The 25,622-nt window shown below is 46.4% G+C and overlaps 1 protein-coding gene across 3 annotated transcripts in view; it reads left to right on the top strand.

Annotated features, from left to right (window-relative positions):
* The window catches only part of LOC146199414 (uncharacterized), a 105,768-nt gene that overhangs the window by 32,304 nt on the left and 47,842 nt on the right, over window positions 1-25,622 (top strand). Inside the window, exon 1 of one of the 3 annotated variants that reach the window (XM_084594886.1) lies at window positions 23,824-23,959. The exons of 1 other annotated variant lie outside the window; for it this stretch is intronic. The gene's annotated coding sequence lies outside the window, so the exon portion shown is untranslated. Of the gene's footprint in view, window positions 1-23,823; window positions 23,960-23,995; window positions 24,155-25,622 lie in introns of those variants that run through there. One more of the 3 variants, XM_084594887.1, reaches the window with a different exon arrangement.

Raw genomic sequence — 25,622 nt, 5'->3', positions numbered from 1 at the left:
GTTCGCCTACTTTAATAGTTAAAGGGAGCAGTCGAATGGCACCGCATGCGTCAGCACAAATCGAAACGAACGAGCCAGCATTTGATTCGTACTGACTCTGCGTGGCTTGGTCTTCTCATAGCTCCATATCTTAGAAATTATTTTCAGCGCAAATAAGTGACCTGATGACAATGGTGCTAATGATAACGCAGCCGCTTTAGTGTGGTTTATAACGACTGCACTGTATGACGGCTGCGAAATGTTAGTTATTAGCTATTTTACTCCATGGAGTGCTTTTTGCCCAAAAGGTCACATTAAAAACTCAGATAGACAGTAATAGGACCCCCAAAGTCGTATACTGAAGTTAAAGGTCATGGGAGCGGCACACGTGATCCCCTTGCCATAGTCACGAGGGCTCCGACAGGTGGGTCAGAGCACCTCATTTGCCCCAATGGTTGCCGTTAACGCTGGCTCAGGTACCTCAAGGACACAAATGAAAAACAGAGAAGTGGCCGAGCTGGGTCGCCCTTGACTAAACTGAAAATATTTACTATGTTCAGAATAATAATGCGACTGGTAGGATATTCGAGCTGTATTGTGCCTTTCCCTGTACGTCGTCCTTCAGGCTCAGTGATGTCGTACTTGCGTGTTAGAGGCTTGCATGACGATGCTTGCATCGATTAATCGAAGAGAGACCGGAAAACTCGTCTCCTTTTGCATATTCAAGAGGCAGGGCGCACGCTCTTCTTGCAGACATGTAAGAACCCTATATTCCGTGCCTTACATATGCATATGCGCTCTTTTGGCACGTAACAATCGTTCGCGCTCTAGCATTCTGTTGTTGCACGATTCGATTGAGAGTGCGGCGAAAACACAACACCGTTTACGAGACAGAAGCCGGGGTGGGTGCAAATGACTGTTTTGCTTTCCTACCATTGTTCGGGAGTATGTAAGCGCGTGCTATTTTTACAGCCACTCAAATAAAAGAGTGCGCTTTACGCTCACGTACATTCGTGCTCGAGGCCGCAAGCACGTGTACCGTGCCCTCGGAGACGGCGTAAATGTTGCTTGGTTGTGCAGTGTGATTTCCTTGACTGTGCTGCTGCCCAGGTTTTTGGAACTGCATGGAACCCTCTTTGTGACCACGTTTGAGTCGTTTACATTTTTTTGACAAAGGCCGCACGTCGCATTGTCATGGTAGTCCCGCAGAATATGCAGATACGGAAGACTTCGTTTACTCTCAACGTAAATGATATTTCATGCATATGTCGTAAGTGTTGCATCCCTGATATCACCATCATCATCGTCATCATTGCAGGGTTTGCTGTAAACTCAGTACACCCACTGTTAGTTAGCGACAACGCCTTGTCTTGGCTAGCGGCTTTACCTTGTGTTGGCTTGTGGCTATGCGTTTACATCAGCTATAGTGCCTAAATACATCAGCCGTGCCTTTCACTTGCTGCTGTTCATTGACGGAGTGACCGAGTCCTTCCATCATGAGATCATTGCTGGGCAATTCCTAAGCATAGTTCTGGGGGCCATTCGCGGGTCTTAGCGGTTCTGTATCCTGTCGCGAAGCGGTTCGGCGTGGCAGCAGTGAGGAGCATGCCAACGAAAGGGCCCGCCGTGTTTTCTTTCCCGCTGTCGTTCTCGCCGCGTGTACGGCAATATAGTGGCTGCACTCCGCAAGACTTCCTACATCCAAGGCTAATGCATACACGGCGCATACACAGCATTCGCATTGTATTCGCGGTCGCGTCGAAGAGGACGCGGCATTTTGGGTCATGGCTTCTTGAACAGCGGCTTGAGAAAGCTGTTTGCGTGGCCCTTGTTCTGCAACTTCTCGGGTCTGGTCTCTGGCTTTTCGTGTTTTCCTGTGGACTAAAAAAAAATATGCGATTATTAAAGAAATGTTTCCTTTTTTTTTTTTTGCAAAGTGCGCCGTCGCACTGAAAGAGCTGGGTAAATTTTTGATGAAAATAGTGCGATTGGTTTGCATCATCACACGCCCCGCGTGCTGCATCAAATGGCAAAAGGGCAAGCCGGACAAAGTGCACGCGCAGAGCACCCATGAAAGCGCGCTCTCAAGGCTGTCTGCTGCAGAGCCTATAGTTGGATATAACTGCAGAATACAGAGGCAGATCTCACTAAGGGAGGCCCCCAAGCCTGTGGCATTTTCATAACGTCGTGGTTCATGTTAAGCTGTGTTCAAACAAATTTCGTCTTCCATACCCTTCGTCCACGGCCAGTCACCATGCGGTCATCCAGACAAAAATGAATTATCCACGGGGTCATGAGAATCGGCCGACGCCAATAGCTAGATAACATCCTTTGGGAGGAAACTGCTTAAAAACGAATATGCAGAAAACTAAAGCATTATTAAACAGCCTCTGAATTGAGGGAACAGAAGTTTACGCTAGGTAGCAAAGAGCAGGGAATGCTAAGAGAGTACGTCTACTTCGTGCAGGTAGTCCTCCAAGGTCTGGGACACGAGAGTGAAAGAGCTAGGAAAATAAGATGGGAGGGGGCGCATTTTGGCAAGTAATGTCAGCATCTGAGATCGTGAATGCCAGTTTACCGGTATCTTTGAGGAGGAGAAAGTGTACACGGTACCTTGTCGGCGCTTATCCGTGAGGTAATAACCTGGGCTTAAATACAATGGAGCAACTTAAGCGGAGGACAACAAAGAGAACTATGGAAAAGGAAAATTGTAAGCGGAACGTTAATAGATAGGAAGTGTACAGCTATCACGGAACAAGAGCTAGATGCTGCCATTTTCAAAACCAAGAAGGGCGTGTAATGCGGAGGCAGGGTAACTGATGGTCATTAAAAATAACTGATTGGATTACAAGAGAAGGCAAACGTAAAAGCGGTTAGGTGGGTAGATTTGGTTAGGAAGTTACTGGCACAGGGCCGAGTTAATTGGAGGGATATGAAAGATGCATTTGTCGTGCAGTAGATGCAGTCCTGCTGCTGATGATGATAGTGGAGTCATGTAGCTTCACGAAAAGGTTGTTTTCGATGACTCTGCTATGTTCTAGTCGGTTGCTGAGCACAAGGTTATGCTGTCTGAGCCAGATTGCGACATGCACATTTCAGTGGAGGTGTGTGAGAGAGAGAGTTAGTTCATCTGTATAAAAGCGTTGTTGCTAGTATTTCGAGTGGTGCCCTCAGTTCAGGGCTGTATAGTGGCGGTCGCCACCGAGCGCGCACGCGATATTAGCCTGTGGTGAGGCTCGCGAGATGTGTCGGCCAGCTCCGCTTCCCTGGATTCATGGGCGGCGCTGGGGGATAGGTTTAACCTCAGTGGTGTTTAGGCAGGTGCGTGCAAAATGTTTTTTCGTTTGTATGGTTTAACGTCCCAAAACGACTCAGGCTATGAGAGGGGGCGTAGTGGAGGGCTCCGGAAAATTTGACCACCTGGGGTTCCTTAACGTGCACCGACATCGCATAGCACACAGGCGCATTCCTTTTCGCTTCCATCGAAAAGTGACTGCCCCGATCGGGATTCGATCCCGCATCCTTGGGCACACAAGTCGAGCGCGCTAACCACTGCACCACTGCGGCGGGGCAGGCCTGTGCAAAGTGGTATAGGGTAGGAGTGTCCCCGCAGGAACGGCAGCAATCTGGATATGGGAGATGGAAAATTTCAGGGGTGCACTAAGTCTGCTTTGGTGCGAAGCCCAGATGTAAACTGTTCAGGAGGAATGGAGGAAATTATTGGAATTGAGTGTAATGGATTGAGTAGATGACTACATATGTAATCGATAAAACCGCTGAAATTGGCCATCAGTTTCTGAAGAACTGACTAATAATAAAATGAAGCACTTTACTTACACAATACTGCAGACCTTCAATTTGATCCACGTAGATCATTAATTCATTCGATCGATCAATTATTTAATAATTAATATCTTGATGACATAATTATTTCTAGTAACGACATATCTATACTTAAACAACTATTGTAATAATTACCTTTGCAATTGATGATTGACGATTTGTGCGGACACGCTTTGACCACCGGCTCTCCACGCTCCACGCTCCTGACCACGCTCTTGAAGCAGAAATACTTTCGCATTGAAGCGGGGATGAGGTGGAGGTTTTGTAGGTGTTGAGTGCCTGACTGCAACATTGAAAATAAGTGGAAAAAGACAAGGAAAAGCGAGAGAATGCAAACGACGACACAACACGCTGGCGTGTTGTGTCGTCGGTTGCTTTCTCTCGCTGTTACTTGTCTTTTTCCACGCTAGTTGCAGTATTGCAGTCAGCTACTCAAACGCACCAACCAGCCCAACTGTCTTTTTTAGTAGGAGTTGGTACGTCGTCTTGGTTTAACCGCTCGTCTCTCGAAACCCGGCTGGCGAGATCTCGGCCCATCTCATTAAAGATTTAATTTCCGAGGACAGCATCCTGAAGGTGTCCAGATGATGCGTACCTGCGATGTTTCGATGGTACTTGTGAGGCTTCTATGAAATGCAAACATTTGCGTGTGCTAGGTGATTATATGGTACGTGTAATGCGGGGCTTAACGTCCCGAAGTGCAGAGCCCCGGATTAATTTTGACCAGATGGGGTCCCATGTAGTAGACAGACGTTTTCGCTTTCTGACTTCTTCGAAACATGGCCGTCGCTGCTGAGTTCCGCCACGGCCATGCTCGACCATGTCAGCACACGTTAAAAAAAATTGAGGTTGTCGAAGTAAGCCCGGAGCCGTCGACTACAGTGCCTCTTACACTCTTCCCACTTTTGTTGCCTCCTTCCTTCTTTCCTTCGCGGCGTGTTTGCAGTGTTATCCCACCTTTTCTTTCTAAAAAAAATTCTACCAACTTTTTCCGTCGGCATGGCTCAGGTTGCAAGAGGAAAAGTCCTCCTGCCTTTGAACGTTGTCGCATGATTTTGCCTTTTCGGCAACGCTTCTGCTTATGCGAGCTTGGCCCTCCTCTTTTGGTGTCGAACTCGGCGTACGTAGCCAGTTCAGGCGTGAGCTATATTTAGAGTAATGAGGAAGCCAGCGTGGCGACAGTGGAAAACAATCGACAAGCCCCGGTTTGTAGAAGTCGCACATACCGCAATGTTCTGGCTAATCAGAAAAAAAAAAAAAAAAAAGTTAAGCTTGTGGAAGAAAAGTTTGTTGTCGTTGCAAATGCATGGTGTGACGAAAGACAGAGGTCCTTGCGACGAGACTTGTTATTGATTCTGAACAGTAAGGGCCTGGCGTGACGGCCTTCTTTTAGCGATTGATTGTGCGCTACTTGCTCATTGCTGGGTGCTGAAAATACTCTTTCGCTTCGTGTTTCTTTGAGCTGTCTATAAATTTATAGACTGGCGCCCTCACGCAAGTGCATAATACGCTTGCACTTATACGCAAACAAGACAAAGTCGAAAATATAGCGAGCGTGCTCGTTCAAAGCCGCTACACTGGCGGTGGCCGCTGGGGAGTTTGTTTATCTCGGTGTCGCAGGCACGGCTGCCGGCCACGGGCGTCGCCGCTATGGGACCGTTGAGCTAGCTGGCAAAAAAAAATAAAAAATAATAAAAATAAAAATAAAAAAATGGGTATGGGTTGCATGATTTTAAAGGAGACTGGCTAAAAATAATGAAACGCTAAACTAATCTGAAGGTCAAGCCGCTGCAGCTTCTCGTGTAGTTACGTATGCTCACTTGTTTCCACGGTACCTCACGTTGACTCTGATGGGACCGCTCTGTGTAAAGTTGTAAGCGAAACTTGGGCAATAAAATTATTATTATTATTATTATTATTATTATTATTGTTGTTGTTGTTGTTGTTGTTGTTGTTGTTGTTGTTGTTGTTGTTGTTGTTGTTGTTGTTGTTGTTGTTGTTGTTGTTGTTGTTGTTGTTGTTGTTGTTGTTGTTGTTGTTGTTGTTGTTGTTGTTGTTGTTGTTGTTGTTGTTATTATTATTATTATTATTATTATTATTATTATTATTATTATTATTATTATTATTATTATTATTATTATTATTATTATTATTATTATTATTATTATTATTATTATTATTATTATTATTATTATTATTATTATTCAGGAGCCCTCCACTGCGACAACTCATCCATACCCCTCATTTCACTTCTTTCATCAATTCTCTCACGATGCGATTTTATTTATTTTCCGATACTATTGGCCGGTGAAGGCCTTGTCTGAGGGAGGTAGGTAGGCACTTTGTCGCATCTCTTCCCCATGTCCGATGCTAACCAAAACATATGGGCTTCAGTGCGCGGGATTGATGATTTGGTCAATCAAAGCGCGATATGGAACGCTTCGACGAACGCCTATGGTTACGGATGCAATAATGACATTGCGGCTATGGGTTAGCTGATAATCAATTGCTTAACAGAAAGCGCACAGGATACACAGACGAGTGAATGGACACTCGATTCGACTGCTCGAACATTTAGCCGGTTATTTCGGATAGAATTTAGTTACAAGCTAGCGTTTCTTTGTTCTTTTCGTGCCTTCACTCGTCCTGCGTTTCCTGCGCGGATTGTGTTAAAACAATGTAACGGATATATTAATCGATCAAATGTTTGCTGATCAGGGATAGCGCGATGAAACATTTACAGGATCATTATCAGCGAAAGTGCAAGAGGAGAGGATAGCGGTGGCTGGCATTGTTAACTAACTGATGGCCGCAACTGTGGACTCAGCTGCAAAGGGACATCCCATTACGCTGCGTTATTTCCTTGGCTCGGCTGAACTACAGTCCTTATAAAGCCTTTGTCTTCAGAACCAATACCTGTGGTGGTTGTGGTAATAGCCTTTATAAGGTCAAAATAAAGAAGTGAGACTCTTTGAAGAACGCCCAAATGGGTGGAGTCATTCCGGGACCCAACTGGTCGAAACCGCTAGCTTCGCCCTCTTGACCAAGGCCTTTTGGGTCTGGATGTATTGGGGCGGCGGCGGGAAGATATAGACTATAGACCTGCAGTGGTGCGCGAGTTGCGGCTGCGTCTTTCTTTTTTCCCGCTCCCGCTTAACGCCATAAGGCTTAAGATCAGGGTTTCGCAATAAAGTAATGAAGCTCGGCCGAATACTTTGATCCTTCGGTGGCTGCCCAGGGGGCGTACACGCAAGGCGTTGATCACTAGCGTATACATTTGCATCGCGACGAGACAGACGATTTATTTTGTCGATCTTTCGTGCACGTAAAGACAACCTAGTCGGATCGCTAATGGGCACTACTCGTTCACTGAATAGTGTTTAGGCCGATTGTTGTTTTTTTTTTTTTAGCCATCCGTAGTTGGATTCACGGGGTACACGGGAAGTCGCAGACCTCACGTATATCGAGGGAGCGTGCGCTTTCCAGTCTCTACAAACCCTATTCACTACCAGGCTTAGCGCGAGTTGTGGCAACCCTGGATTGCGGCAGTCGCCATAACATCGAGAGGTTAGAAACTAAAAACACCCCTCAAAATAATGTTTCTGTCGCGTCCACGCCGGTCTGCCGGCCGCAGTGAGGTTGGAGTAATTTGACTTTCCTCTGCAGCGCTGCGCACCCTCGCTTTTCCGACACCCGAGAAACTTTGCAACGCCGTCCAGCCGTGTAACCAGAGCTCTGATTTCGCCGATGCCCTGTCAACAAACGCCGTAGGCCTCTCTCTCTCTCTCTTTCTCTTTCTCTGATGGTGCTTTTTGCGTGCCGGGGTTGCCAGTAGAGCCGGAGTGACGTCACGTGAATAAGCACTATACCAAGCCCATACATTCTCAGTCATAACTAGCTGTCGGGAAACTTTATATATGATAAATAACGACCGTATTCGTAGGAGACTAATGTAAAAAAAAAAAAAAAAAAAAGGTGGTTAAACGCGGCTTTCACACTCTGTGGGCAAAAAGCGTAGGTTGGAGCCACCCGCGCCAAAGACATAGGCTTGTCGTTCGCAACATTTGTCAGAAATGCAGCCAGATCCCAAAGGATTTTCTACCATATACGCGGACAGATGTCCGTGGTGCGACGAAAAACCCACACATATCACATCACATGGGCCTGTCATAGACCCAAAACATAGACCTGGTCCCCAAAATTCGAAACCCGAGTGTGGAGCAATGAGAGACTCTGCTGTCCAGCGACCGCTGCGAAGACCATGCAAGGTCTGGTACAGAGAGCTCAACGGGCGGCAGTGGTCAGCCGAGCCCTGGACTGAGGGCAACCGACCATTTTGTAGAAGTGCGACGAGGTCGACGGAGAAGACTCTTGTGGATGCAACAAAGAGACACCTGTGAAGACGCCCCGAAAACCGCCAAAATGATATAGGGCTAAATTAAGTTTTTCCTTTTTTTCTTCCTGAGTTATGTCGTGCATCGCCAGCGTTGCAAATGTCCTGAATAAGCTACAAGGAACTGTCGTGCTCACCTCTCTGAGAGTAATTTATAAATCCGTATATACCCTTTACTTTTGGCAAAGGTCGTAGGAGTACTTGGACCTTTTCTTTTCTTAAGTGCGAAAAAAAAAAAAATCTTTGTGCTACTCTTTTTTCTTTATTTTTCGCTTACTCTTTTCGTTCCCGTGACTGCTCTTAAAATGGTCCCTCCTGAAATATGAGGAAAAAAATGCTAAAAAGACGAATGTTGCAATTATATTGAATATGTGTATTTGTGGCACTTCCGAAGATAAAAATTTTAGCAGCTGCAGGATTAGCTGCTCGGAGGAGGGCGAGCGTCCCAACTTAGGCTTTGGTATGCGCACTCCGTTGTCGTCTACATTTTGGGAGTGCATGTCTCGAGGTCGACGCGCGACCATCCGGCCTCCCTCCCTCCACAGCTGGCGAGAACGAGACGACTTCACTTTTGCTGCATTCCTATCGGAAGACGCGTGCAATATACTCCCCCGAGCATTCCTTCTGGACCGCGACCTCTCGACAGCGACGCTCTCGCAAAAACGGCGCATCGCCACGCCGCGTTGGCATTCGGCGCGTCCGCTTGGCGTGCCGCGCGCTCGTGCATCATGTACGGACTGTGAGGTCATCAGTTCACTCGTGCGGGTCCGGCCGCCGATGTTCCCTAGATGTTCCCTAGATGTTCCCTAGATGTTCCGCAACCAACATTAGAGAGTTTTAGTACTGCGTATTGAGCGCTACGTACACACAGCCCACGTACTTTGCGGAACGCTACGCCACGGTCGCGTACATGCCACAGAAAGACTTTTAGTAGGGCGGAAGCGTATACGTACGCAGGGGTCTGAAAGCTAACGCGGCAAGCGCAGTAGCCTGTGCAGTGCCATCTCGCAGCCATTCAAGAACTGAATTTTCCAGCGCAGGAACTCCTGCTTCTTTGTTTTTCCGACAGGCGAGAGATGGAACCCATGCTACAAAGGTGCTGATTTGGTTCGTCGTTGTTACAGAGGATGAGGATATAATTAATAACTTTAACCGAATCGGAGCACTACCCCCAGCAAACGTAGTAGAAAACGAAAATTAACAATACAACCCCGTGCAAATTTAAAATTCGAAGAAGCAAACCGTTTTTCTGAAAGAAACAATGTCATATGCCAAAGCAGTTTTCCGAGTTAACAGTGCACCTATGATGTCATCATTCAGTGCAAAGTAACTATGAACCTCGGAGAATACACTGCGAAACTATACGAAGCCTCATTAGAGAGGCGGAGTATATTTAAAATGCCACGAAACGCATGCCGTAAAAGTCGATACCATGGCCCATAGGCAAAGAAAACTTACCAAAATAATTTTCCGGTTTAGGCCAGCCCCAATGAACACGGCAGATGGTTAAAAGTTAGCGAATGTTTTGAAGAAAAAGTGTGACAAAATATGCTACAGCTTTTTTGGAGCCAAACAATATTTAACGCGCCTCGATGAATCTGCGTTGTAAAAACCTGCATACGCCTGAAATTTAGCTGTCTGCTCTTCCGAAAGTTTCAACGTTCCCTCTTAAAGGCGACCGCTCAAATGATACAAGCTTTTAAGCTAAAAGCAGTCATCGCTCGGCACGAAAAACGAACCGTGCACAACAGCAGACGACCAACAGTCCGTCTGATCACACGAATGTCATTCGCGGTCGCCGGCGTCGTCTACGATCGAATAGAGCGTCGGCTGCGCCGCCGTCTGCTACAATCAACCGTTCCCCTCCAAAGTTTAAAAATGCCTTTTGAATGTAGTTTTGTCTATGAGCTGCTTAATTTGAATAAAAGGTATTAAGAAAATTTAGTACATACGGCAGCTGTATACGAGAAGCTTCTGCGATTGGGAGAAGCACCCAGCGCATAGCGAGCGTGCGTGCGGCATGTGCGGCTTCACAACACATATTTTAGAGCCGTTTATAAATAGATTACCCGCGGAAGGACTCAGCATACTTTGTCACACATTTATTCAAAGCACTCGCCAACATTTAATGATAGGCAGCCTCCATTGGTACTGTACTAAACAAGAAAGATATTGCGGTAAGTTGTGTTTACATGTTTTCTAAGATCCCTACCATCTCGTACCCCTATAAGTCACGCAGCGTTATATAGATACTCCGCCTTTGAAATGGCATTTCATATTTTCACAGTCTGTTCTTGGATGTTTGTAGTTGCTCTATACCAAAAACAAAATCATAGGTGCCCCCGTGAAGACAAAATGGCTTTGAAATCTTTCGCTTCCACATATTCTTGAATACTGCGTTTGTCTATAGGTGTAAAGCCCATGGGAAACTTCGTACTTACTGCTTCAAGTTTCAGAGATCCTGGCGACGGAATACACCAGCTAGAAGTTGGAGCGTTCGCGCAGCGCATTCATAGACAATTTGTGCGTCGCATAAGGCAATCCGCGCCCTCTATTGCGGAGCAACAAATGAATTAGATTTTACTTCTTGCGAAACGTCAAATCGCCTGCAATGAAAAGAAAAAAAAAACGAACACGCGCTGCGTGTTTGCTGCATATCATGCGCGGCCACATAGCCAAACGTGTCTGTCGAGATTTCTCCTACGCGAGAGCAACACGCAGACGGTTCAGCGAACGCACGCAGAGTTAGGGATTTCTGCGTACGCGAGCAACGTATACGCAGTACGCAAGAATCGTGATGCGTATGACGCATGCGCAGTAAGCAGCACGCAGGCCGCCTACGTACGCAAGGGTTCTGCGTATGCTTACGTACGCAGTGCTAAAACTCTCTATTCTCTGCCGGCAGGGAGATGCACAGTGCGTGTTTTGTTCAGAATGCGCTTGCACGACTGGCACTCACCGAGTGCCATGTTCTGAACATTTTTGGTTTGTCCGACTTCACGGCACCGGTCTTCTTCTTTTTCATGACAGGCGTACAATAAAGTTTCAGTAATGTGGCATTTTTTTTTTTTTTCATTTTAACAGGAAATGTGTTTGGACACGTACAGATATATGGTGGGTGACGCTGAAATTAATACGCTTTGTGTTTTCCCGGTTACCGTACTTGTAACGCTAACTGCTCGTTTGGCTACTACTTGAAAGATAGTGTAGGGTATCTGCGGCATGCTCCTGCTCTGTTTGAACAAAAATACTGCTACCGGCTTGTTCTTGCGCGCTCCTTTGAGATGGAGGCTTTGTAGAAAATTCCTGCGCAGCAACGAATTAGATGCCCGGACAAGAGATCGGAGTGTTTGTATACAGCAAATTCGCATATTTATGCCTGTAAGCGTTATAGGTCGGTCGTGATCGGTTTGTAAGCAAGATAAACGAAATCTTTCTTCTTGTTCACTCGCGAATGCGCGTAAGTACGGGTACACCCGCTTCTTATGTAAATTCAAGCGCAACAGCGGTGGCATGCTGTTGAGCTTAATTGTATTCGTAGCAGCTGTGCACCAACATGCCAGGCAAAGTATTTTATTGATCTTTTGTACCAGTTCCGCTTTTCAAAAAGGGCGTCACCCTCAAGTGCACGCTACAGGTCCTTAGCAAACGCATGATGGCTGCCACATCGCTTTTCGCTCTTCGCACGGCTCGCAATCGCCGCTGTCGCTGCCTTTTTTTCCACCTTTCGGCCGAAGCATATGGCTTCTGTTTTTCGCGGGATTCGGGGCTTCCCGCCTCGCAATAACTCGTTGGCAGCTAGGAGGGAACGATATCTAAACCACTGCTCATCACATCGCCGACAGCCGAATGTGTGGCCGGACAAGCCAAACTGCACGTGCCTTTCACAAGTACGCTGGTGCCAAGTGGATCCGTGGCATAGGTCGGAAGAGGAACTGCAGTTCTGGATGGAAATAGATGCATTGTCTCCATTCCTGAACCCGAAGTATTCAAATATGCGCTTCTTCATCACATATGTTAGTCTTTCCTTATTTTTGATGTATAATTAGTTACCACTCCTATCCGTAACGCCTCAAGGGCCCTTACAGTAGCCAAATAAATAAGGCGGCTGTTACCAATGAGGGCACTAAACTAGAAATAGCTTGGTTGGCGGAATTACAATAACGGCATGGTTGGTTTTAATGTGCAAATAGAGATCGTCACGTGTCGTAAGCGATGAATTTCGTACGTACATGCGTTGGTATGCTTATTTTAGCGGTTAGGACGTGCGTGTACGCATACATCTTCCCCTCCTTATGCATAGTCGCAGACTATGTAGCTCAGATCGGCACGTAGGGCAGAAAAAACTAGACGACGGCAAAATTGAAGACGACAGAGCAAAGGGGTGGGTTGTTTCCGCCAATTTCTTTCTGCCCCGTCTCGTATTTGCACATTTGTGTGAAGAGATCAATAACGGACTGTACAAAGATTTTAGTACGACTGGTTGCTGAGTGGAGTCTAACTTTGCTGCAAATATATATTCCGTGTCTGTCTCGCACTCTGCATTGCTGTCCGGATGACCGTCCAAGTCGCGATATACGTACACTTTTCGCATTCCTCGGCGTGTCTATGCAAAGACAGCCAGGCGTCAGCCCCTCTAAGCTTTCGCTGTCTCGACCGGTTGGCCGGCGGGTTGTGGGGCCGAGAGTCGTCGCCTTGTGACTCACGCAAATATTAGCGTCGCGTCGCAGTGAAGCCTTGTCGCGTTTGGGATGCAAATGAGGGCCACCGCAGACTGAGCAGCCGCGACGTGCGTATCACTTAACGGGGCTCTGCTGACTTCGGCGTCTCATAACTAATTACTCTCGCGGCAGCGCGTGCTGACGTACAAGCCTTGACAAGTTTCCTGGGGCGCGCGCATAAGCAGTCGCCTCCCGAGGTATTCACTGCCAGTGAAAAACAGGTTCTTTTGGCGCGTTTTTCGCTCCTCTTTGATAACATAGTTTGTGCAGAGTAGGAATAACTGGAAAAAAGAGGTGGGGGACTTCCGCATATTTCAACCGACCCCAAGCAAAAGTTTTATCTAAGTCGGCCTTGGGATGACGCGAAGGCAGAAAAAAACTTGACGTTCGTGAAGTATACGTATACGCTTGACACTTGAATACGCTAGATGGCCGATTGGCAGTTAGATATAATTGTCGCGGTTACTCCATCCTGTAAAAAAAAAAAAAAATGAATATGTCTGTCTATACAGTAAGAAGAGGTAGCAGCAAGATAGAGAAGGAAAAATAGTATTACGAGAAAACATAAAAATAGGCAATGATGGGTTACGGCATGGTCAAAAGAAAGGCAAGGCTATGACCAGGTGGCCTCAGCTCGTGGCTGTCATGATCTACGTGTTTATAGGGAATGATGCGACGCCCGTGCTTTCCAGGCTTCTCTTGAAGCTTCTGGTCTTTGACCTTTTTGTCAGCAAAATAATTCCTCATAATCAAGTCTCAGTGTCACCTCTCAAATCCTTATCTAAAAAAACAACACACACCTTTATCGATTCTTTTGACAGCATTCCACTAAACCATGGGTGTCATAACATAGTTGCCACTTTTGATCGCAGCACAGTTAGGGCAATCGAATCTTGCGTTTATCAGCGCGAAAGCATTATTCCCATTAGAAAGAAAGGCGGCGGAGTTGTGTGCATGACGTATGGCTAGAAAAAGAGAACTTTTTGTTGGGCGAGTTGGTGTCTATTCATTATAAGTTAAAGGCGCCAAAACAACACGCACACACACAAGAAAAGAAGAACGGGACAGAGCGCCACTCACAACTGATTTATTGTGCAGGAAAAAGTACGTATATATTACTGCCGGCACATGCGCAAGGAACACATTGTGCGGATTCTTGCAAGGAGTGGCAATACGATGGCCAGAGAGCTAATTGAAGCATTTTATATCGGAAAGAAAGGTAATTTGTGTATCAGTGACACGTCGATCAATCTGTACAATGCAGAGAAAGCGTTTCTTGAACATAGCTTATCTTATATGACATGATGCTGAATGTGTTCCTTGCGCATGTGCCGGCAGTGATATATATGTACTTTTTCCTGCACAATAAATCAGTTGTGAGTGGCGCTCTGTCCCGTTCTTCTTTTCTTGTGTGTGTGCGTGTTGTTTTGGCGCCTTTAACTTATAATGTATGGCTAGAAAAATGCGCCATCGGCAGCTGCACAGCGAGAAAAATAGATGTCATCAAGCGGCCGTTTCACGTTCACTGCAAGGAACATCCACGATGCATCACATGGATGCCTCCGAACCCATCAGCGGCCGAGGCCACTGACACTTCGGATAATATAGTGTGTCTGATTCGTCCATACGTTTTATGATTGGTCTTCTAGTTCGCGCGGCTCCTGCAGCGGTCGACTGTAGCCATGCGGATGTCGGCGAGCGTCTGACGCTCCTTGACAATAATGATAATAAAAAAAAAAAAAAAAACGAGGAGACTTTGGCAACTAAAGTGATGGGAGGCAAAAGCCTGAGTGCTATTCTGCTACGCGACTGTTGCGCATGTAGCGATGAATGCCGCTGCGAGTAAAATAAGTGACTACTCTTTCACATTCTGCGAGTGAATTTATTCAGTCAATTCTGCTTAGCAGCGAGATCACGCTCCTTGTATCTTCGCAGTTCTACGTTTACTGTTGTGTGGTTCATTTTACCAGGCGCGCGGTATTAATTAGTCATTAATTAATTATGCATCAGTGACTAAATAAATGATTAATTATTTGGTAATTAATTAGTGATTGGTAAGTAATTATTATTCATGAAACAATTAGTCACATAATTAGTATTTGCTTAGTAACTAATTAATTAGTCATTATTAGTGATTGATCATTGTTTGACATATGGCCACATTCGTGCATACTGTGGTGGTGCTCTATGATTGGTCGAGACCTCCATGACGTCATCCCGTCCTGATCAATCTGAGCCGCCGCAAAAGCGCGACACTTTTTCTGACGACAACGATAGGGCAATAAAGGCTATCGCCTTAATACTTGACAAGCCCCGGTGCTGAACCGCGTGGAAGCGGCACACAGAGAGGATGCCTCGGTGTCACCTCCTTTCCCCCTTAGCGCCGCAGCAGGTTCGAAGCGGGAGACCAGCGCGCTCGCTATCGAACTGCTGCCTCCGTCCGGATTGGAGAGTTCAAGTGCCAACGGTTTCCTGGGCTAGAAAAAGAAGGCGCGCGCTTGGAGAGAGACCGTCGAGAGCAGCGTGGTCGAGAGCGTCCGCCGAGTACTGTGCTGCTCGCCCGCCAGGGGCGTGGCGGAATCTCCCTGGGCGTCGCGGACGGCGAACGGAACCCTGACACCCAGAACCGAGGCGCGACAACATACCACTGGCCGCCCGACCATCTTATGGCGCCACTTTTTCCGACAGTTTGACCTACAGCTTTTGTGGGTGGTTCATATGATTTCTCGTTGCATATATACCATACATATGCTAGCCAAGTTGAAGGCTAGCTCGCGACAGGGATTCGAGCTGCCTACATGTGTGTCTGAAATTGCATGCTCTCAAACCGAGGTTTCGGCGAATGCGGGTCCCAGATTCCGCGTGGAGCATGACAGTCTACTTGTAATGCGCAAACACTGAATGCAATGCGAGCAGAGAGAACTTAAATACAAGTTGAAACTTCACCAAAGAAAACATTTCACCCGAGAAACTATGGTTTTGCTTCGTACACGTATGCAGTCTTAAGCGTCTTTGCCGAATTTTCATATTTTTTTCTACTGGTCCAGTTTCGGCCCCTTTAAACAGGTTGTATTTTGAGAGATGTCAGTACGTGTGCTGCGGATAAGTCCTACTGCCTGCCAAACACGTTCCAGCCCATTGGGATACTCTTGGTGACTTGTCTGCCATGGTCCGAGGTTATTGCTCCTTAATTATCATCGACATAAGCACGGGATTTATGTTTCCAATGCCTGTCGCACCACTTTGCATTTTCAGCCTAAATTAAGTACTTTCGTAATGAATTGAAGTGTTCAGGCCAGAACATTCATATATAGTATTAAACGGAGGCGCAGGCGCTGATCGTGTTCAAATTTTCGTGATTTTGACGACTTCAGAGTGAGCCCGAGTACACAATTCCGTCAAATTGTTATTGTTTGAAATAATGGACTCTGTGACCCTTTCTGGCGATTCGAGATTTTTGTGGCTGCAAAATACGCATTTAATTGCTGTGGAAATTGCAATTAAACGAAAATTTCCGCACTCGATTCAAACTAATTACACCTGCACCTCTAGGTGGATCACTGGCGAAATTGCTCTGGTATGACAACACCTGTATTCATTTTTTTGCCTTTTATAGACTATAATTACTCTGCTTTTTAATAATGTACCATATGATAGTGTAATTTACCAGTATACGTCAGCTTGAGTTTGTCCTCTGTTTTCTATTTAAGCCTAGGGATGGCGCTTGCCTCGTACATATCCATCTCAAGTTCTTACTTCATTTTCTTGGAGCAGGCATTCGCCTTCGTTTAACTGTATATTGATTTGCTTCCGCGCGACAGATGCGCGAAATCTGCCATTCAATACAATAATCTGGCATATCGTAGGCGTGTTCTACAATATTCAGTATTCATTTATCACACTACGGCATCTTCAAACGGACAAGTGCCAAATTTTTAAGGCGGATGGCATTGTCGAAAGAGTACACGTACTGTTCTGTTTCACGTTTGAAGATTTTAACAGGAATGACTGTGTATACAATTCCTTGAACGCTGCAGCAGCACTGCCTAAGATTTTCTAGTTTGTCGTTAAAGTAATTTAATTCTCAATCACGCCTCCTTATATTACGCGCAATAAATTGTCTCTTCGCAGGAGAAGCGGTGTACATTGAAATTGCAAATATTGATTGATTGATTGATAGGAAGGGAAAGGCGAGGTAACTGTCTCGCTTGTTTTCTGTGGACACCTCAACCGCGCCGTAAGGAAAGGGAGGAAGGTGGGAGTGAAAGTGCAAAGAGAGAAAGAGGAGCCGTAGATGGAGGGCTACGGAGTAATTTCGACCACCTGGGGATCTTTAACGTGCGCTGACATCGCACAGCACACGAACGCCTCGAAATTGCAAATAAGCGTCCCACGGAAGCGTTCTTGTCAGTACTCATTACTGGGTCTTGAAAAGCGCGGAGCGCATGCCACGTTTAATCTGGGTGGCAGACAAGTTGTTTGGAAAATGTCGCAATATCGGCTCTCCTGCAATATGGTGTATAATCGTTTTGAGCGGTTGTGATGGAAAAGGACTGCATGTGACATACGTAAAGGTTCGCCCGCCCAAGCGCAGTCATATACGGTTCTAAAGTTGACGGATTCTAATAATAATAATAATTGATTCACAGGAAGGGAAAGGCTCAGTATCTGTCACACTTGTTTCTGTGGGCACCCGAACCGCGCCGTAAGGGAAGGGAGGAACGTGGGAGTGAAAGTGGAAAGAGAGAAAGGGGAGCCGTGGTGAAGGGCTACGGAGTAATTTCGACCACTTGGGGATCTTTAACTGCGGCAGCCTATTTGATTGATGTGTCGAAGAGTACGTGGAAATGGTATATCTGAACCGGTGGTAAAAGGCAATAATCAGGCGCAAATAAACACTCGAAAGAGGTGCTGCGCCTTCTTTCTGCCTTAAGCTCGTAGGTAAGGGAGGGGCATGAAGATTACGTCCTTTTCGCTTGACGGCACGTCTAGTTCACTGATCGCTCTATAGTGAAATAGCCTATTCGCCACTGCTTTCGCGCGTTTACGCTTACGTCGCCCACACTGGAAGCTTCAGGTATCAAGGACTTTACACCGTAGTGACATCGTAGGGCAGAAGCAATTTGCCGTAAACCGCTGTCCCCAGAGCAAATACAATCACCCCTTCCCACCTCTCCTTTCGTGCCCTCTGTTTTGTGAAGTTTCAGTTGTGGCACGTGGAAGAACCGAGCAAGACAGAAAGCCACTTGAAGTGTTTTTTATCGAGAAATCAAGCAGAGCCGGGCCACTACGTGAGTGGAACGTCAATATAGACCTCTCAGACAGAGGATTCGATTTTTCGGACGGTGAAGTAGCGAGACACGTTGAACGACGAAATGGCGGTGGCGAAACCGTCGGTCCTATATTGGTAATATGTGTTCAAAGAGCAATGGTCCTATGCTGGACCGGCCACTTGTCGAAGCAGTACCAATATTAGGTAAATGCTTTGTGCGTCTGGGTAAGGCATTAGGAATTAAGCGAGTAGAAAAGCGCATGTACACAAACAAGGGAAGTCGCAGCCGTAAGTTGCCTCGCCGGGGTGGTGCAGTGGTAAGACGCCCGACTACTGTGCCGGAGTTGCCGAGTTCGAACCCGACCACGGCGGCTGCGTTTCGATGGAGGCGAAACGAAGTGGCGTCCGTGTGCTGTGCGATGTCAGCGCACGTTAAAGACCCCCAGGTAGTCGAAATTACTCCGTAGCCCTCCACTACGGCTCTCCTTTCTCTATTTCCACTTTCACTCCCACCTTCCTCCTTTCCCCTCGGCGTGGTTCAGGTGTCCATAGAGCAAGTGTGACAGATACTGCGCCTTGCCCTTCCTATGAACCAATTATTATTATTATTATTATTATTATTATTATTATTATTATTATTATTATTATTATTATTATTATTATTATTATTATTATTATTATTATTATTATTATTATTATTATTATTGTTATTGTTATTGTTATTGTTATTATTATTGTTGTTATTATTATTATTATTATTATTATTATTGCTATTATTATTATTATTATTATTATTATTATTATTATTATTATTATTATTATTATTATTATTATTATTATTATTATTATTATTATTATTATTATTATTATCGCAGCCGTAAGCCATTAACACCATCGCATCATACCTTTAAAAGCGGAGTGTAAGTATCGCTCCAGTTTTTTATGTATTTCGTCCTTATAAAAGTGAAGGGTACGGAAAAGAAAAGATTGCGAGCTGTTCAAATGCAACCTATATGTTAGTCTTTCATCAGAACGTTTGTAAGCAGTATTTAAAAAGCAGGTAATGTAAACGCCGCAACAGCCGGGCAACAAATGTGCTGTAGCAATTAACACACCACTAAGCATGTGCGCACTCACACGTGCACACAATGAGACTGCACTGCAACCTTTTCGGCGGCAGTCGGCTTCGTTGCTAAGCGCGTCGTGGTTTTCCTATTGATTCAGCTGGCTTAACTTCGGTTCGCGTGTGAAAGGTACGACGCACTTGTAGCGTGCAACGAACGAGAACGGTTAATGCCCCTAGAGGCTATGACGAAAATATTAAAAAAAAAAAATGCGTTTGCATTTTACACTGCTATGTTTCTTTTATTTTCCGCGAAACACGTGCAGCCTACCGACGAGAGCAGAGAATCGCATTCATCAGTCATAAGCAATCGCAGTCACGCTATAGTCCACTTGTTGTTCGCAAACGTCGTCCTATGTGCGTGCAGTCACCTCAAAGAAAAAAGAAAGTTGTTAGCACCGGAACTTTTTCGAATATGATCCGCCTCCACACAAGATCACGGCGTTGTCTACGCATGTATGATATTCATGGGATGACTACGTGAAGTGAAGAAGAGAGGAGGAAGAGAGGACGTGATTGCTTGACTTCAATTATTCCATCTAGCAAACAGCGTAGTTTAATCAATACAGAACAAACGAGAAATGAGAGGATGACGAGGAAGAGCACTCCTGTGCGAGATCTCGGGCATGTTGAACTATAGTTTCGGACTCACTTAATTCGCGTTTATAACGCAGCGTATAAAAGATAAGTATTTTTCTATTTGAGGCTAGAATGAAAGAGCTCTGCGCTACCGATTTCCCAGGAAAAGTTTGGGTTTATAAAGCTTTTGTTTCAGATTTGCTTGTTTGAGGACAAATTAACCGCACAATGTTCTGCGAACTCGGAGCTATTTCCTTTTTAGGTTCGCGCACGTATATTGTGTGGCGCGTTCTGGTTAGTGCCTTAGTTATGTTCCTGGCTGTGTGCCTCCTGGAACTATCAAAATTGGTCTTAGGCACCTGCGAGTTAAAAAGATAGTTAAAAAAGGTAGTTAGAAAGATACAGATGTGAAAGTACAGATAAAAACCTATCTTTCTCCGTTAATTTGTTTCTATAGTGATACATGTTTATACCTTTTCCCAATTGATACATGATTACATTGATAAAAAAAATTAAGTGAGCGTTAAGCACAGAAACGAAACCCAAACGTATGCTGTTAACGCCCGCTCACGGCGCATTTGCGGACGCGAGGCGAAAGAACATCAACCGAAATTTGAAAATAAAACATCCAAGAAAAACTCCGAAAAGTGATTACAACTGGAGCATACGGTTTACATCTTAAGGAAGTTGCTTTAAATGTTTCGTTTCGTGGAAAATGCGGTGTCGGTGCGCCGGTGGACGATAGGGTGTGACGTCACTCGTGAAGTTACAATACTGGGTGTGATTGAAACGTTTGATAAATTGCAACTATGAGGCTATATGTCTTAAACGTCATTATAGCGCATAACAGTGTAAATCAATTATACTTTAACACGTTTGCTAATCAAGCGGTGGAATCTAAATCCCGAGCCTGGGATCCGGTGTCATACGCGCATCATCATACGCAAATCAAAAGTGTGGGAAACATACATGCATCGAGAACCGATAACCAGTCAGGAGGGTGATCCTGCGCGGCATACAGCCCCCGCACTAAGGCGCACTGTTTTCTGAACAGAGACTTTGTTGAACGAGGCTGTTTTGCGTGGGTTTCCTAATGCGGCTTTTCCACACGCTAAAAATCCAATCAGCCCCAGCAGATCGTGTGGAATCCCGGAGGCTTTCAGGTTGGTTGGTTTATGGGATTTAAAGTCGCAATGCGGCTCAGGCTATGAGAGACGCTGTAGTGGAGGGCTCCGGAAATTTCGACCACCTGGGGTTCTTTAAAGTGCACTGACAGCGCACAGCACACAGGCGCCTTGCTTTTCGACTCCATCGAAAAGCGGCCGCCGCTGCCGGGATTCGATCCCGAATTCTTGGGCACAGTAGTCGAGCGCCCTAACCAATGTACCACCGCGGCGGGTACCGGAGGCTTTCAGTACAGCAGTAAATGTATAACAGTAAAGCAAAGGTGACATCTTAGTATAATATTTAATTATCCGTGGAAATATATCCCAGAAGACACCGTACCACTGCTGCACACAAATCAATCAGCAATAGTCCATTCTAAGTCGCTACCAGGGCAAAACTTTGCTACAACTTGGCATGTGTGTGACTGGCTATGGGAGAATGAGAATGTAATGAAAAGCGTTTGTCGAAAGAAGGCTCTTACTAGTATAACTGGATATGTTAACCCGACAACCTAGATGGCAGACTGCACTGTCATGACGAGCCGCTTGCCGGTGTGGTAAACCCAACAAATTACAATTTAAATTTCGGTTATCGCCCAAGAGGAAAATGTATGATATAGCTTTATCTTGTGGTTACCTATAAAAGCAGAACGTGAGGCAAATAGCTCTCTAAGTTATATCGCGGGCAACGCAGTGAACTGTATAAACGAAAAGGGACTACTCTGCCGGAGTTCCCGGGTTCGATCTCGACCACGGCGGCTGTGTTTCGATGGAGGCGAAACGAAGTGGCTTCCGTGTGCTGCGCGATGTCAGCGTTGTTGTTGTTGTTGTGGCTGTAGGAAGAAGGAAAAGAATATGCACGGGCCTGCTACTGGCTTTGTAGCTGAGCCATCTCCGCTGCCTCGTGCGGACAGAAGAGAAAATAGAGAAGAAATCAAAAGCAGAGGGAGAGAAAGACGCGCGCCGCAACAGCAGCCGTCGTCCACCACCGAAGCAGTGGCGGGTGCAATGACGGCCTACAACAGATACAATTCGGTGGCTGGCTAGCCCCCGCCGCAAGCGGCGTTGACCTACCGTCCCAGCCCCGTAGAGCCAGGAACTGCCACCCTTCACAAACTTTCCTCCCACCTGTCAGCGCACGTTAAAGATCACCAGGTGGTCGAAATTACTCCGCAGCCCTCTACTACGGCTCCCCTTTCTCTCTTTCCACTTTCACTCCCACCTTCTTCCCTTCCCTTACGGCGCGGTTCAGGTGTCCACAGAGCAAGTGTGACAGACACTGCACCTTTCCCTTCCTATGAACCAATTATTATTATTATTAGTATAGTACTCGGGGAAAGGAAGACTGCAATGGAATAGACGCAGGTTGCACATCTATAGGCAAGACCAAGAAGAAAGGGCCACGGGCAGGGCTTGTGATTCGGGTGAAGCATAGTCGATAGACTCTTTGCGTAACGGGGTGTGTTTGAAAGGAGACGTAATTGTTGCAAATGGGTGGCAGAAACTCATGTCGGCATAGTTTCAAGGCGAAAGCCTCTAATGGCTCATGCTGTGGTTTCGGCTGTAGGAAGAGGGAAAAGAAAATGTACGGGCCTGCTACTGGCTCTGTAGCTGAGCCACCTCCGCTGCCTCGTGCGGACAGAAGAGAGAAAGTAGAGAAGGAAAAAAAGAAGAGGGATAGAAAGATGCGCTCCGCAACAACAGCCGCCGTCCACCACCGAAGTAGTGGCGAGTGCAATGACGGCCTACAACAGATAAATTTCGGTGGCTGGCTAGCCCCCGCCATAAGCGGCGTTGACCTGCCGTCCCAGCCCCGTAGTACCTGGAACTGCCACCCTTCACCACCTCCCCCTCACTCATGCTGTCGTGCACAAAATGTGTCCCGCTTTTGCGGCGGCTCTGATTGGCCGAGGCGGGATGACGACATATAGGTCTCGACCAATCACAGAATACCACCACATGTGAGGCTTATATGGCCATACACCAATCAATGATCAAATGCTAATTAATGACTAATAATTCATATTAATTACTATATATGCTTAATTAGGTAATTAATTACTGATTAGTGCCACTCTCGTAGCAGAATGCGGCACTCAGGCTTCCGCCTTTCACTACTTTAGTCGCTAAAGTTCCTCGTAATTTTTCTTCTTTCACTATATCCCTCTTTTCTTCCTTACCTTACAGCGCGGTTCAGGTGTCCACAGAGAAATGTGACAGATGCTGCACCAATCTACATTTTAAATTTTTATACGAGATTTTGAAGTATGCGGGAATACGTGAGCGTAGCTGGCGAGACGCATGGATAATCTCAGCGCAATCGGGACGCCTATTGCCCAGAAGCAGACGTAGCTGTGCTGATGATGGCTGGCTACTGTATTATATATACCGCTGATGCGCTACAACGTTTCAAACACCTGAAACATCCCTGGCGCAGCTGTCAACGCAAAACTGCGCCTGTCAACGCACTATTTCCATTTCAAACTCGCGCGCAGCCCATGACGCGTCCTCGGTGGGAGGCGTTTCACGCGTCACAGCACTCATTGCACGTGCCGACAGCGGCACGCGAGCGCGCGCTGTCGGCGTCAACGTCCTCGTATTGCGACGTCGGCGTTGTGGAGAACGGAAGGGGAGAGGCCGCGTGCGCAGCTCGTGCGTGCCACTGGACGCGGCGTTCGTTCGCTCCTGTTCGTCGTCGTGTGTACACACATCAACGGCCAAACACTCCTCGTCGTCGTTCGTGACGTTCTCGCGTGTGCAGCAAGCATTTCTCGCGCTTGTGCACTTCTGTATTTGTTCTAAGCACTCCCTCCCCACTCTCTCCGTTTTTCTGGCCTTACGTACGCAGGACGCAGACGGACTAGCTGTCGTCTGCTCCCTTCGGTGAGTAGCATACGGCTCCAGTTGTTTACTGGATACCACATATACACTGTGGTAAGCGCAGTGCGTCCAGCGTCCGCGAGATTCACTTTACTACCTGCAGTCGGCGTGTGCGGGACGAATTTATATCGCGTTAATTAATATTGCGCCTCTGCATCGCGTGTTTAATAGCGCCAAGAGGAGACCGTCTCGTCGAACGTGAGTATACGTCGTCTGCGCTAGCCGGCCGTTTCGTTTACGGCTTTCCAATATACAAGGCGTAAAGTGATGTCGCATTATCGAAATCGCGGTAAAGTCTGGTGCCGTAAAACCACCGTCCGATTATGCGATGTCATTTTGCGTGGCGTGTTTCGACACTATGGCGCCATAGGAATGTAGGAAGGCAGAAATGCATGCCGACGACCCGTTAACAACGCTGCTCCCTGGTGGTGATTGGAGTGCCCCCGCCTGTTCGGAGCCGTAAAACTAGGGGTCGTTGCCGCTTTTCCCACCGCGGGATATCTTTATCGGAAGTACACGCCGCGAGCCTCCTGTTTGACGTGAAATTGCGTCTGGTTATATTACGTTACTGCGGGGAAAATGCCCTCGCCATTACGTAATATAACTGGATGCAATTTCACCGCCAAACAGGAGGCTCGCCGAATATACTTCGGGTCTTCAAAGCTCACGTGGGGCCCTCAGCGCGTCTAGCGCTTAGTTCGTTAAAAAGCAAATTTGAGGATGGTGCGAAAGAGAGCCATTTGTAATAAAGTACGGGTTTTTATCGGGTGGGTAAAACGAATCTATTACCTTCGTTCGTTGATCTGTTCTTTGTCTTAGCTCGTTTTGAAAGTGGGGGAGGGGGGTATCAAAGCGATGCTCGGCGTTATGCGAGCCGCGCTGTCTTCTGAACTTTGAAGCGATGACATGGCTTTCGCATACCGAGGTAAAGTACTCGTATAGCTATTCATTTTCTTATTTATTACGAGTTACTTCTCGGCAGCTCTTCTATTGAAAAAAAAAAAAAAAAAAAAAAAACAGAATGTACTATTTTGATCCTATCAGCCGCGAAACTCCGAATCCCAATCTAGGCAAGACCAGCTCTCTAGTTATAATGCAGAGATGCATCACCTATATCCAATGCAGGCAGCTGTTGTTGGCTTCTCTGCTGCAATGTCGGTGGATCATGTGAATACATGTAAAGGTAGCAAGCGGCGTGACAGACGTAGAGCTTCAAAATTTTGGTCGTGTAAGAATGCTTGATTTTGGCAGTTATCATAGACGGGACCCGTTTGGGAAGTGCATAAACAGCGTAGCGAAGACAGAGCTCTTACAATATTTATAAATGCGCCTCGCTTATCAGAGCAACACGGTTGACAGAAACTATTAAAGTAGGCTGGGCACAGCGTACAGCCGGATGTTTGTTGGCCGTTCACTCGGTCGCTTACGAAAGATGGCGTGGCTTCCATGACTATACGCAGCTAAGAAATGCGACGGGCAGTCGTAAAAAAAAATATAGTTGTGGTTTAACTCGGGTTCACCCTAGCTGAATTGCGATAGCAACGGCGGAAGCTTCTTCTGCCTGCTACATTACTCCCCTATCACGCCCTATCAGTGTAAGGTGCTACATTATTGGGGACACTTAAGCTCATCCTTTAGGAGTATGACGCGAGAGCGTAAGTTACCA

This window comes from Amblyomma maculatum, chromosome 2 (assembly GCF_055883805.1).
Source record: "Amblyomma maculatum isolate TAMU_Amacu chromosome 2, ASM5588380v1, whole genome shotgun sequence".
Lineage (NCBI taxonomy): Eukaryota > Metazoa > Arthropoda > Arachnida > Ixodida > Ixodidae > Amblyomma > Amblyomma maculatum.
This window is presented reverse-complemented; position numbering and strand designations above follow the sequence as displayed.